Below are 13,988 nucleotides of genomic sequence, written 5' to 3'. Positions count from 1 at the left end.
CATGTCATAAATAGCAAAATAGTAGAAAATAATTTACACGTTATATAAAATTTATACTTTAAGCGTATTAACCTTTTTATTATATTGGAGTATTATGAACTCAGCATAATAACATTCTAATTATCATAATAATTAATATGCTGTATCGTTATTGATATAACTAGACGTAATGAGCAACACATTTTGATAGTTCGGTTTGTCGAACCAAAACATCAGCTTTATATAAGTATAAATATTCGGAAAAAAAGGAATAAGAAGCATCCTTTTAAATTACAATTGTGCGTGTGCACCTTTATCGTGATATAACGAATGCAATATAAATCACCTATATTTAAAAGCACTTTTTGCAGATAGATGACAATGCGTGAATATTTTGTTGTAAGTATTAGAAACCCTTTATTCGTGTACGTAATTAAAGAGTAAAATATGTAGCTAAATATTAACCAGTCTGCGTCATTACATTATTTCTTGAATTAGCATTACTCTTGCGGGATATTCCTTTCTTTCTATTCGAAAACATATATGTTATATTACATTAGACATAGCGAATGCAATGTAGTATGCAGTAAAAAAGGTACGAAGTAATTCACAAAAAGGTTGATAAAACAAAAAACATTTTCATTACTTTATACATGATATATATTACCGATGCATATTCAGTCAGTAGAATACTTGAGTAAAGGAGTGCAGCTAAAATGCATTTCGTTAAATACCATTTTGTTCACATGAGTAGATGTATTGTATAGAAACCTTCGGAAAATGAAATATATATCAACATTTTTTAAGTACTAATTTATAGTAGGAAATGACGGATATACGCTACCGTCCCAAGTGCTGACAAAGTAAACTATTAAAGTTCTATAGCGATTCTTTCTTTTGTTTACACCAATAACTATCTTTGTTAGTAATTATATGCATGCAAATGTAATGATGATAGGAATTAGACGGACGATATAAGGTTTAGGTACTTCTTGAACATCAACCACTATGTCCGAAACATTTTGGCATACCTTAGCTTCATTGATGAGACATTTATTGTAGAAAGAACAAGCGACAATACAAAATATGAAAAAATGTAACGATATCCTAATGACCATTCTTTAAATATTGAGAAAATCAATGTCAATATCATACTAACTGGAAAACGTATTTGTTTCGTGTTGTCTGTTTCTGTTACAATAAAATTATATGTCTGTGTCCTTTGCATTAGGCCTTATAAATTAACGTTCAGCGCTACAACTTCTATGATTTGACAATTATATAAAATGTACATAATTCCTTTTAATGTGTATTTAATGATAGCTGTAGCATATCATATCAATTTAAATGAGTTTCATATGTTATGTAAAAATATCAACATCAGAAAACTTACTTAAACTTATATTATTGTTGATCTGTTTTATTATCTCAAACACAAAGTTAACCTGTGTATAGAAATTGTATAACAGTATAGTATTATGTGTAATATTTTAACATAACACCGATGTGCAATTAAGAGCATCCTTAATTATAAAGTAAATCGTATAACTGCTATTGAAAAATACTTTAAATTTACTGCATTATTATTTATATTTATGTTTATTAAATTGTAATTGATAGTCAGGATTTAAATGTTATTCTATACTAGTGTAACGTAATTACAAATAATATGAATGCCACCACTTATTTATGTATGTGGCTCCTTACCAAGTACATTAAAATATATTAGATATTAACATGGATTGTACGATAGTAAATAACAAAACATGTTAAATGGATAAAAATGAAACATGAAACATTATAACAGACTATTAATGTTATATCAAAAGAAATACTCAAAACAGTTTGTGAATGCAGTAAAATAAGATTATAGTCATTTATCACATAAAGTGTATATTTACATGCATATGAATTAAATGTAAAAAAAGTGCGGAACCCTTCGGGATGATCATCAGTGATAAGTTTTTGATAATTAAAACAATATTACAAACGAAACACGACGGACAGCCTATAAAACTTAAGGTTAAATGTTATATTGTGTTATTTACATTCTCCTAACATTGCCATTGTGGTATCTAATGTCAATGATTTATTCTTTCTCCAGGCTTTGGAGGCGTCCTTTATCTTACAAAACTAAAAGAATTATGACGAGCTTGTAATTTGCAATGATCTAACATTAACGCGTTTAAAATAATACAGATGGTGGAAAATTGCGTCCTAGAATACATCGACACTACTATTTCCGTATAATAGGAATATTATTTTCAGTGCGATGTCTACATCTCACATTTAGATATTCTCATTTTCTCGTCGTCCACAATGATGGCACATTATTATATTATATATTGTTCTCGAGATAAAAAGTGCCTTAACCCTTTACCCCATATATACGCGAAACAACGCACTTTCGACCCCCCCCCCCCTTTTTAGGCCTCAAAGAGTGAAAAAATGTCCTATTTGGGCCCCAAACACAGGATTTCGTTTGAGAAATGTTGCTAAAAAAATTGAGCACTTTTTCGGCGCCGTCCCCCATCCAAAAGATACATCAAGGGGTTGCCAGAAGGGGGATGTGCCCCCTTCTGTTAGGGGGGTTTGAAGGGGGACGGAGTCCCCCTCATCGCCAAGAAAATTTTGGACTTGTGAGAGGCTAAAAATGACCCCAGGTCGATCATAATGTAACGTGTAACCAACGCTGAAAAGCCTTTGACTCTATCTCAATCCCTTGAGAAGTTGCAGCACTTTGAAATAAATTTTGATGGAAGAAATCGAGGCAAAATAGTGTTTTTTGGCAATTTTGAGATGTCCCCTCGTTGCCATGGTAACAGGAAATTTAAGACTGAGCATGTCGTTACAAAGGCAATGGTCCAGTCAACATTTGTGCCAAGTTTAATTAGTATTGAAGCATTTTTCATAGTTTCACAGCAGTTTGAAATTGTAACAGGAGCCTTTTCAGTGAAAACGGCCATTTTTCACAATATGCTCATGGGGGAAAGGGTAAAGGGTTAACTAAAAAAAATATAAATGATACAAAACAACAATTTTTCACCAAAATTAGGTGAAAGACCACATGTTAACATGGAAAAACTAGTTTTTAGGTGATTCCAAAGTTTTTCATCATTTTTTGTTAACCTTTTACCCCATATATACGCGAAACAACTCACTTTCGACCCCCCCCCCCTTTTTAGGCCTCAAAGAGTGAAAAAATGTCCTATTTGGGCCCCAAACACAGGATTTCGTTTGAGAAATGTTGCTTAAAAAAATTGAGCACTTTTTCGGCGCCGTCCCCCATCCAAAAGATACATCAGGGGGTTGCCAGAAGGGGGATGTTCCCCCTTCTGTAAGGGGGGTTTGAAGGGGGACGGAGTCCCCCTCGTCGCCAAGAAAATTTTGGACTTGTGAGAGGCTAAAAATGACCCCAGGTCGATCATAATGTAACGTGTAACCAACGCTGAAAAGCCTTTGACTCTATCTCAATCCCTTGAGAAGTTGCAGCACTTTGAAATAAATTTTGATGGAAGAAATCGAGGCAAAATAGTGTTTTTTGGCAATTTTGAGATGTCCCCTCGTTGCCATGGTAACAGGAAATTTAAGACTGAGCATGTCGTTACAAAGGCAATGGTCCAGTCAACATTTGTGCCAAGTTTAATTAGTATTGAATCATTTTTCATAGTTTCACAGCAGTTTGAAATTGTAACAGGAGGCTTTTCAGTGAAAACGGCCATTTTTCACAATATGCTCATGGGGGAAAGGGTTAATAGATGACAAGTGACAGTGAGAACAAATGAAACAGACATTATTTAGATCAATTGTAAATCTTTGTTTTGATGTTTGGATCTTTTGATTTTAAATAACAATTTCTTTTATTAAGAGCCTGCTTTATATAAAACACTGTTTTTTATGACGATTATATATCAATTAACAAGCTTTAATACAATTCAATTATTCTATTTCAAGATCTAACGTGGCCATAAACATTTTACTGTTGCTTTTCTTAAAGTGTTCTAGTTAAATTTGCCTCTTGTATAAACTATTGAACATTATTAAGCCATCATAGCGATATTAAAACGTATGGATTTATTATTCCTAAGTCATATCACAATTTTAATGAGGAAGGTATTTGTAAATAGAAGAGAGCCACAGTAGTATATCGTATTATCAAGAGGACAACCAGAACCTTTGCTGGAAAATAAGCTTGTCTTTACTTAAAGCAGCATCCTACGAATACATTCTTATTTTCATGAACATTTTGAAAAAAAAAAACAACAAACATTTATGAGTAAAATATTGTGAAGTGGTCAAAAAAAGTTTTTTACACGGTGAAAACGATAATTACAATCCACGTTTCGGTGTAAATAACGCAGAAGAAATATGGTGATAAAAACTGCTATATAACTCATTAATTGCAAAAAAAGTCACATAGTACTTGAATTCTTAATCGTTTTATTTTTCTTAAAATCTTTAGCACATCTTGAGGCATGCAGCCCTAAAGTCTATTAAATGCATAGAACTATTTTTAATTTAAATGATAAAATCGGTAATATTTATTGTAAGTTTAACAATTATGAAGCGGTTAGTAAAAACAATCTTACAATCTTATAAATGACAAGCCTTGGAAAACGTTACATTGTGGGACATTATTGTCAGCATAGCAACACTCAACGATCTCGGAAATAATATATCTTTATTTATATAATATTCTTATTGAGCAACAATATTTTATATAATTAAAGTTAGTATAAAATGCAAAAGTAGGTCAGATAACAAGATGCGTTTAATTAAGAAACATATTGTATTCATAAACATTTCTGTTGTATCGATTTTTTGGGTTTTTTTGTGTGTCCAAACTTTAAGCATGATGATTCTGTGACGTTCAATAAGATTTAGGTAAACATCCAATCAAACACATAATATAATCATTTTTTCCAAAGTTTATTCGTTATTATTCATGACAACAATCGACAGCAAAATGAGAGCATTGCGCGATGAAATTGGCATGGATATCAGTCGAGAAAGCAACCGTATAGATCAGCTTACGGCACGCTTGCAAACTATGCAGACACGACTGGACTCTGTTGAACAGGCACATGGCCCGAACATGAACACTGATAGCGAAGGTCAGAGTGGTGGTTTCCATGGCTACCCAGGTGGTGATAGCAATGACCCAGATTTATATATAATAGCTAGCGGGATACCATATCAAGAGGACGAGAACTTTCTGGAGAAGGTCAGTGGTATCATTAGCGCATTGGGTAACGACGTCTCGTCCGCCGTTGACATTACAGGAGCTACACGATTTAAGTCACGTATTTCGGGAAGGGTCGGTCATGTAAAAATCAGTTTCCGTAACGTACGCCAAAAAATACTAGTTCTCAGAAACAAAATGGCATTGAAAGACTCTGACCACCACAAGGACATCTACCTTAAAAGCAGTAAATCCCACGCAGAAAGGCTCATAGAACTCAATGCAAGAACTCTACTTCGCATGCTGCCACAAGGAAATAACTTTCGCGTCGATGCCAACGGACGTATTCGTGCACGTCAGGGTCAGACCGCTCCACTACAAAATGAACGCTTGCAACATGAATAGGAGACCTCCCGGTCCACTGGGTCCATAAGACTAGCACATATTAATGTATGTGGATGGACTAAAGAAAATCATATGTTACGCGAAAGCATTGTACGCGCAATAGACGCTGACGTAACGTCAATTTGTGAAACGCATCTTATTGATCAAAACGTTATCAATATGCAAGACTATATGTGGTTAGGATTTAATAGAATGGATATCCATCGTGATGCTCCGAAATCATCAGGCGGCGTAGGATTACTTGTGAAATCATGGGTTTGTGAGGACTATGATATTGACGTGGTAGACAAAACGTATGACGGCATTATGGCCGTAAAATTTACTCATAAAGAAACGGACTTTGACTTTATGGTGTTCTCATGTTATCTTCCTCCTGAAAACTCAACCAGAGGTCGTGACGCCCAGTCATTTTACGCGCATTTACTGGCACAGATCTACTTACACAACGAGTGTGATAGTATACTTATCGCTGCAGATTTCAACGCTAGAATCGGGGCCCTATCTGATATAATTGACATTTGTGATTCAATACCTGCACGAAAATGCATAGACACTAGCATTAATCAGCACGGACATGATTTCCCGGATTTTTTAACCGACTCTAAATTTTGTGTACTTAATGGTCGCTTCGATGAAACGAACAATAATTTTACCTCAATTTCCCGTAAAGGAAAATCGGTTGTAGACTATATTTGTGTTCCGCACGATGTTCTCGTGAAGTGTAAGAATTTTACGGTATTAACTGTGCAGTCTATTGTTGACACGCATTCCTTGCATGGATTACTCGGGGCAAGATCCAAGTTACCAGACCACTCTGTTTTGATAACAGATTTTGAAACAGACTATAAAGATCATTATAGATCATCAGACGAGACGACCCCCAGCAAAGCCCGTTATTATCTGCGGCGAATGCCCGAGGATTTCATGGCCAGCGAAATGTCTAGACAGGCGATCACGAATATAATAACTGGTATTGAAAGAGCGCGAGAAAATCAAGATGATATTGACTGTATTTATGACAACCTATGCTGCGCAATAAAAAATGAAATGGAGGATAAAATACCTAAATACGGAATTACTAACAGGACTAACAAACGCTTTAAGCACAGAAAACCGTACTGGAACGAGGAACTACAAACACTGTGGAACTCTATGCGTATCGCAGAAAATGAATTCCTTAAATGCCGATCGGACAACCAAACAAGGACGCGCCTGCGTGTCAACTATACAAATGCCAGAAATATATTTGACAAATGCTTGAAGCAAACTGAACGGTTTTATAGGAGGTCAAAGGCACTCGACATCGAGGAAATGTCGACATCAAACCCTAACGAGTTTTTGGCAAAAAATTCAGCAACTTGGTCCGCGTAAAGACAAAAGTATTCCGGTTGAGATCGTGGATGGTAGCGGAAACACGATTAAGGAGGAACATGTGGTTTTTGAGCGGTGGAGAAACGACTTCTACAACCTGTATAACTGCAATGAAAATAATGAATTCGATGAAATACATTATGATCGAGTGAAAATTCACAAATTGTTGCGCGAGAATGATATGAGTGACCCATTATACGAGTCAAACACAGAACTCAATTACAATATTACACCACAGGAAATAATGTGTATAGTGCAAAAAGCGAAAAGTGGATCAGCATGTGGAATCGACGAGATCCCTTATGATGTACTGAAAAATCCTGCTGTTATAGAGACAATTCACCATCTATTTTAACTTATTTTTGACTGTAGTATTATACCCTCTGTGTGGCGAAAGGCAGTTATTTGCCCAATACTGAAAGACCCAAATTCTGATAAGCGTGTCCCAATGCACTACCGCGGGATCAGTCTGTTGTGTTGTATTAGCAAACTGTACACATCTTTCTTGAACAAACGTCTTACAGGTTATTTGGAAAATAACGACATTCTCGCTAACGAGCAAAACGGATTCAGGAAGCAACGGTCATGTGAAGACCACGTGTTTACGCTAAACAGTGTTATACGGAACAATAAATAAGTGTTCACAGCCTATATTGATCTTAAAAAATGTTTTGATTACATAGATAGAGACATGCTACTATACAAACTGTTGATAAATAACATAGACGGCAAACTGTATAACTCGATTAAGAATATATACGCAAGCTCAGTATCGTGCATACGTATAAATAACAAGCTTACAGACTGGTTCAGCTGCTTGTCAGGCGTGAAACAAGGCTGTAATTTGTCCCCGACATTGTTCTCCGTATTCGCTAACGATCTTGCACGTGAAATCAACGACCTTGACCTTGGAATAACGGTTGGTGACATTAAACTTTCCTTGTTAATGTACGCAGACGATATTGTCTTAATAGCGGAACGTGAGGAGAAATTACAGTCCATGTTAGACACTGTTAGTAACTGGTGCCAACGCTGGAGAGTACTTATCAATGCAGATAAATCTAAATGCATGCATTTTCGCAAGGGTCGGGCACAACGAAGTGACTTTGAATTCAAAATCGGCAACAGTACTTTGGAAACAGTTGAAAAATACAAATACCTAGGGGTTATATTCCATGAGAAGAATGATTTTACTTTAAACAGTGAATCTCTTGGTAAAGCAGCCGGTCGAGCTCTCGGTGGCATCATTAACAAGATACACAACCTGAAAGACTTTGGCTTCAAGTCATACGAAAAATTGTATCTCTCCTGTGTTGTGCCTATACTGGACTATTGCTCATCAGTATGGGGCTTTAAGAAATATCAAGCAACAGACAATCCCAAAACAGAGCCATGCGGTACTTTCTTGGTGTCCATCGCTTCACACCTATTCTTGGGATGGTTGGTGACACTGGGTGGATACCTAGTGTTCACAGACGATGGGGAAATATTCTGCGACTGTGGAATAGATTAATATTGATGGACGATTCGAGAATTACAAAGAAAGTGTTCAATACTGACTACGCTAAATGCAACAATAATTGGTCGTCCGACATAAAACATGTTATGACTACACTTGGATAAGACTCAAATTACGACAATAAAACAATTATTAACTTGTCACATGCTAACGGTTTGATAGTGACCAATTATTCCAATATTTGGTCAGAAGATGTCCAAACAGTGCCAAAACTAAGAACTTACCGAATATTTAAAGAAAGCTTTAAATGCGAAGACTATGTATTGTTGAACTTGAACAAGAACGAAAGATCGATACTGTGTCAATTTAGAACTGGTATTCTACCGTTAAGAATTGAAACAGGACGTTACATTGGAGAACAGCCTGATCAGAGATTATGTAGACTTTGTACCTCGAATCGTGTAGAAGACGAGAAACACTTCCTTTTTCAGTGTGAACAGTATAAAGACTTGCGTGAAAATGCGTTCAGAACTCTTTTTGATTTCGTGAACGATCCTCTCATGGACATGAATCAGAGACTATCTCATATTGTTTCAAACTACCCTAGAAAACTTGCAAAATTTCTTATATCCGCTTACCTTAAAAGAAGAAGTGTCTTGTTCTCATAGTAATCAATTAACCTTGATAACTACTTTGACTTAAACCATTATATACATATAGTCTTGTATACGTAATTAAAATGAACCTTTTTTGCAATGAATGTGTGTATAATATAATTATGTAATATTGTAATTCGAAGCTTTCTTATGTCTGTGTCCGTACTATTATTGAAACCTTACCTCTTTTTATATACATATACACGATATATTTAACGCAAGTTCAGTAACGTAATATTGTTGTTATTCGAATATTAAATAGTGTGATCACTCTGTCACCAGTTCAGTAACACATTCTAAGTGATATAAACTTTCAAAAGTAAATTGTTTCCAAATCCCAATCTTCTCAGTAACGAGTGTTGTATATGAAATTTAAATGTATATAATGCTATGTACTTGAATAATGCATATATATGTATTATGATAATTACAATATTTGTAATATGTCGCCTAAATTATATATGTATAATAATAAGCACAATAATTGTAATATGTCGCTCAACGTACCTTTACATAGTAACTAATTAGTTGTTGATATTTGATAACGCAAGAAAATATATTACAAGTATTTTGTACATGTATTTCAGATCATCCTATGTATAAAAGAAGTAAGAAGTTGAATTATGTAAATAATGACATCATTGATTTCCCGGTGACATATAGGCCCAAAGGGCCGGGTGCCTTTTCTTTCATCTGTATATTATGTATCTATGTCATTTATGCACATGTCACGATAATAAACTATATCTTATCTTATCTTATCTTATCTTATTCACACATCCTCTTTTCTACATGATCGTGGATATTCAAGAAACAAGTCTCTTTAACACATACAATCAGTCGTTACTTCTTGTTATTGAGAAATGCTGCGTTGATACCTGATTCAGAATGTAATTTCTATACGCATTGAATTCAGTTAAAGACCGACATTTTTATGAGAAAACCGGATCTATGATAACTTACATACTTATAACTAAAACATTGTATAATGACACTTTAAAAACGAAAGATTTGTTTGATGAATCAATAAAATCGGATAATTATCGTTTTTAACGATTTATTGATGTTAAATTAAAGTTATATTTCTATGATGAACATGAACACAATGTAAAGAGTGTTTAATTTTTCAACAAATTTGTTTACTTCTTTGTTTTGAAAATTTATTATGCACAAGGGCTACGGACGTCGAGATCGTTTTCCGAGTTAAAGTATGAGTTAACCGTTCGTTGTGGTTCAAACATGTGGCGCTGAACTACAAATGGATCACCATCAGCGATTTTTTTATTAAAATCATCCACAATATGTACGTAAATGCAAATAGTATTATGAGACTCACTACAAAATATTGTTAAAATGAACTATCAATATGTTACATAGGGATATACGCACATCGCTTGCGGTTTGAGGTCGCACCTGCGTAACAGGTAGCAACTCATACATGTGTGATTCTTGACTTTGAATGGGTTATTCTAAAGCAGTTACGCGTACATTATGAAAAAAAACTTACTTATGGTTAGTTTAAACAATATTTTATTTATAAACATTTCATTAACATGATAATTGAAAAATAATAAATTGTATGGATTGATTAGGAAACTTGATAAGTTTTTTTTTTAAACTCTCGTCATCAAGTTACTTATGTTTGATCTACATTATCAAATATAAAAATTTGCCCGTGGATTAGTGACCAATGACCATTAGGTCATAACTCGAATTGTTAATGTTTATTTTTTTTTAAATTTCTTGACATAAAGAATATATAATCAAGTTTAAATAATGCCCAATAAAATTTACAGCAATGGGAGAAGTTATGATAATAAAACATGTCATATTTACTTAATACTAATAGCACAATTTCGTATTATGTACAAACAAGTTTAAATAATAATGTTGTATACTGCAATACGGAAAATGTGACTAAAATGAAAATTATATATGTTTTGCATGAATACTCTCAAGAAATTTGTTTATATATAAGTAATTAGGAACAAAATGTTATGACATCAGTGAGAAACACATTTTACTAATAAGTTATCTTTTGATGAATGTATCATGACAATGTGAATAAATTAACTTAGAAAGGGTATCTCCTATTTCACCAGCTTAAATTTGTTTGCAAGCTGTTATTTATTTCATTGAACGTACTCACACTTCCAAATAAATTGGGCGTTAGATTTGATACAATTTACAATTAAGATAAAGAGATGATAACGAGTGTTGGTCTATTTAGCGACAGCCGAGCGATAATCAGATATATTGATCAATATATATCTGACAACATTTTGCAACAAAAACAATAAGTCAATAGATATAATGTGGTTACACTATCAAAGATGGATTTAAATGTGTTTGAATTACACACGATTATCAGCACACAATTACAGTTTAAATCATTTGATCAATTTGCTTCCTTTTAAGTGTTGATAATATTGGTAAAACGAAACTTTATGTTAAACAAGTATAACTTTTAAATGTTCTAGCATATCATTTTTAATGTTAAACAAACATAACGTACATTGTCGTTTTAGATTGTGACTTAGTTACGATTTTTTTCCAAAACAGTCATATCACGATCTACATCTTCTATTGATTGTAACATTATGTTTAACAAACTACATAACCATAAATATATCTTGACTATTTGTCTAGTGAATTATATCATTTAAATATGTTATTATACCTAAAGCCATTTAAGAGTCATCGTTTTGATTTGTTAATTTTAGAAAAAACAAATGTTAAAATTATACTTACAAACTGCCACTGAAAATAAACAAAGAATGATAAGAATAATATTATTATTATCGAATTACATTACAAAAGGGTTTAATTCAAAACTCGTTTTCCCATTGGGAAGTTATTGTTTAAACAACGTTTTAAAATTTTCCCAATTTGGGTACCGTAAAATTTTGTAAAGTAAAAAAATTTAAATTTGGGCCCATCTAACAGTGTATAAATATTACATAAATTATGTATATGAACACAATATACGTATAATAAACAACAGATATGCAATATAATATATATACGATTAATACTGTTAGACAAGATACTTATGATTTGCATCGAAAGAATTCTACTCAAGGTTATTTTATTCAATATGACTGCTTAACTTTGTAAAGCATGTTTAAAGCAGAACAGTGAAGAGACATATCTTCATATCAAATACTTTTTAACTATTTTTCCAACTGTTTTATTTGCTTTAAGACTTTCAGTAGTTCAACATATCATATTCGGGAAAATATAATAGGTATTCTTTAACACGATTCTATTGAAATCGTGTTTTGTTTATTTAAATGCTCAATCAGCATGAGCATCATCTTGATATACTACATCGTTATAACTGTAGCTACACGTTGTTAACAACACTACTTACTGTTGTGATTATTTGTAAAAATAGTTTATTAATGCTGCGACTATTAAAGTCAGTGCTTGCTAGCATAAGAGAGGTCGTACAAATAAAGAGAGTATAGATAAAAAGGGGTAAATGAAATGCATTACCGCATAAAATCATGTGAGCACGCCTGTTATTTTACATCTTTACTAGATAGTTAAAGGGATGGTCCCGGTAATTTCATTATCAAATTAAAACTTTCAAATAACATTCCATTTGTACAGAAAAAAATGTAATCCAGTTTTTGTATACGAGAAAGGAAACAAATAAAAATATGCTTTATATAATTTTTCTGATCTGCATGCAAGAATAGCGCTAATCACTCAGCACTCAGTCAAATTCTAATTACGACTTCAACATTTTTGTATTGAATTCTAAAATTTTGTTAAGTGGTAATGTCTTACAAAGAATAATGATTTATGAATAACAATACATTTATTACCTTAAAAGTTTGATATAGAAATGTGGAAAGATAAGCATATAACAGAAACATGGAAACAGAAATAGAGGAGACAACTATTAAATGCTTGATAGCCTACTATTGGATGATAGGTAATAGCGAACTGATTTTTTGTTAAGATAGATAGCTATCACGTGATCTTAACGATAGCTTAATCATATCATATCAATTTATGAGTTTCATATGTTATGTAAAATTATTAAAATCTTGTTACTGCATGACGAAATCTTGCTTAGAATATCTATTACTGTAACAGTGTTGTGTTGTATTTCTTAACGTGTATAACAAGGTCTTATTACACGGTTAGTACACGGTAATAAAAAGAATGCGTACACTCAAATGACGCCATGTATGACATCAATAAACGAAATAATGTCAGGAAAATAACAACTAATCTTATTTCTCTAATTGTAGTTTAACATATTTCATCATTTCTCATTCTAATAAGTATGTTAGATTGAAAAACGATAGTCATTATATGTGCATTTTAGTAAAATAATGCATGATTTATCTTCAAATGCTTTGCTCTTTTTTTATTAGATCTATCGGGTATTGAGATTATATTCATATGCTTTTGAACTGGATATTTATTTCTTAAAACTTGCAAGTGACACATTCATGGAAACTCTGAGATACGGTCAATGGACATGGCAAGCTTGTATTGAAAAGTGGTCAAACCTTAAAAGGGTGGCTTAAAAAGACCTGATTGTGTCTTTAAGCCTTTTGACATACATATTGTTAGAAACGGGTAATTATATGCTACCTGCTGAACATACTAAACATTTTTATTCTCTTTATTTGCTGATTAAAAATTAAAATCACATTTAGTGAATTCCTTCCAAATTACATAGAGCATAACCTCTTTTACAGTAACAAACTTTGACCAATGAGTATTTGCATTATGATTTGATTGAGGACATAGTGTAATAAAAATTGTTGGAGATCTGTCAGAAACAAATAAATGTTATACGTATATGAAGAATAAATTCCATCTATATGACTGTCACTGCATAAAAATAAATATACCTACAAAACGTTTCAATTATCCCTTTGTAAAATTTAAATGGATGTTTAATCTTCGATTA

This window comes from Ruditapes philippinarum, unplaced genomic scaffold (assembly GCF_026571515.1).
Source record: "Ruditapes philippinarum isolate M1 unplaced genomic scaffold, ASM2657151v2 ctg3248_1_1_1_1, whole genome shotgun sequence".
In the NCBI taxonomy this organism is placed as follows: Eukaryota; Metazoa; Mollusca; class Bivalvia; order Venerida; family Veneridae; genus Ruditapes; species Ruditapes philippinarum.
This window is presented reverse-complemented; position numbering follows the sequence as displayed.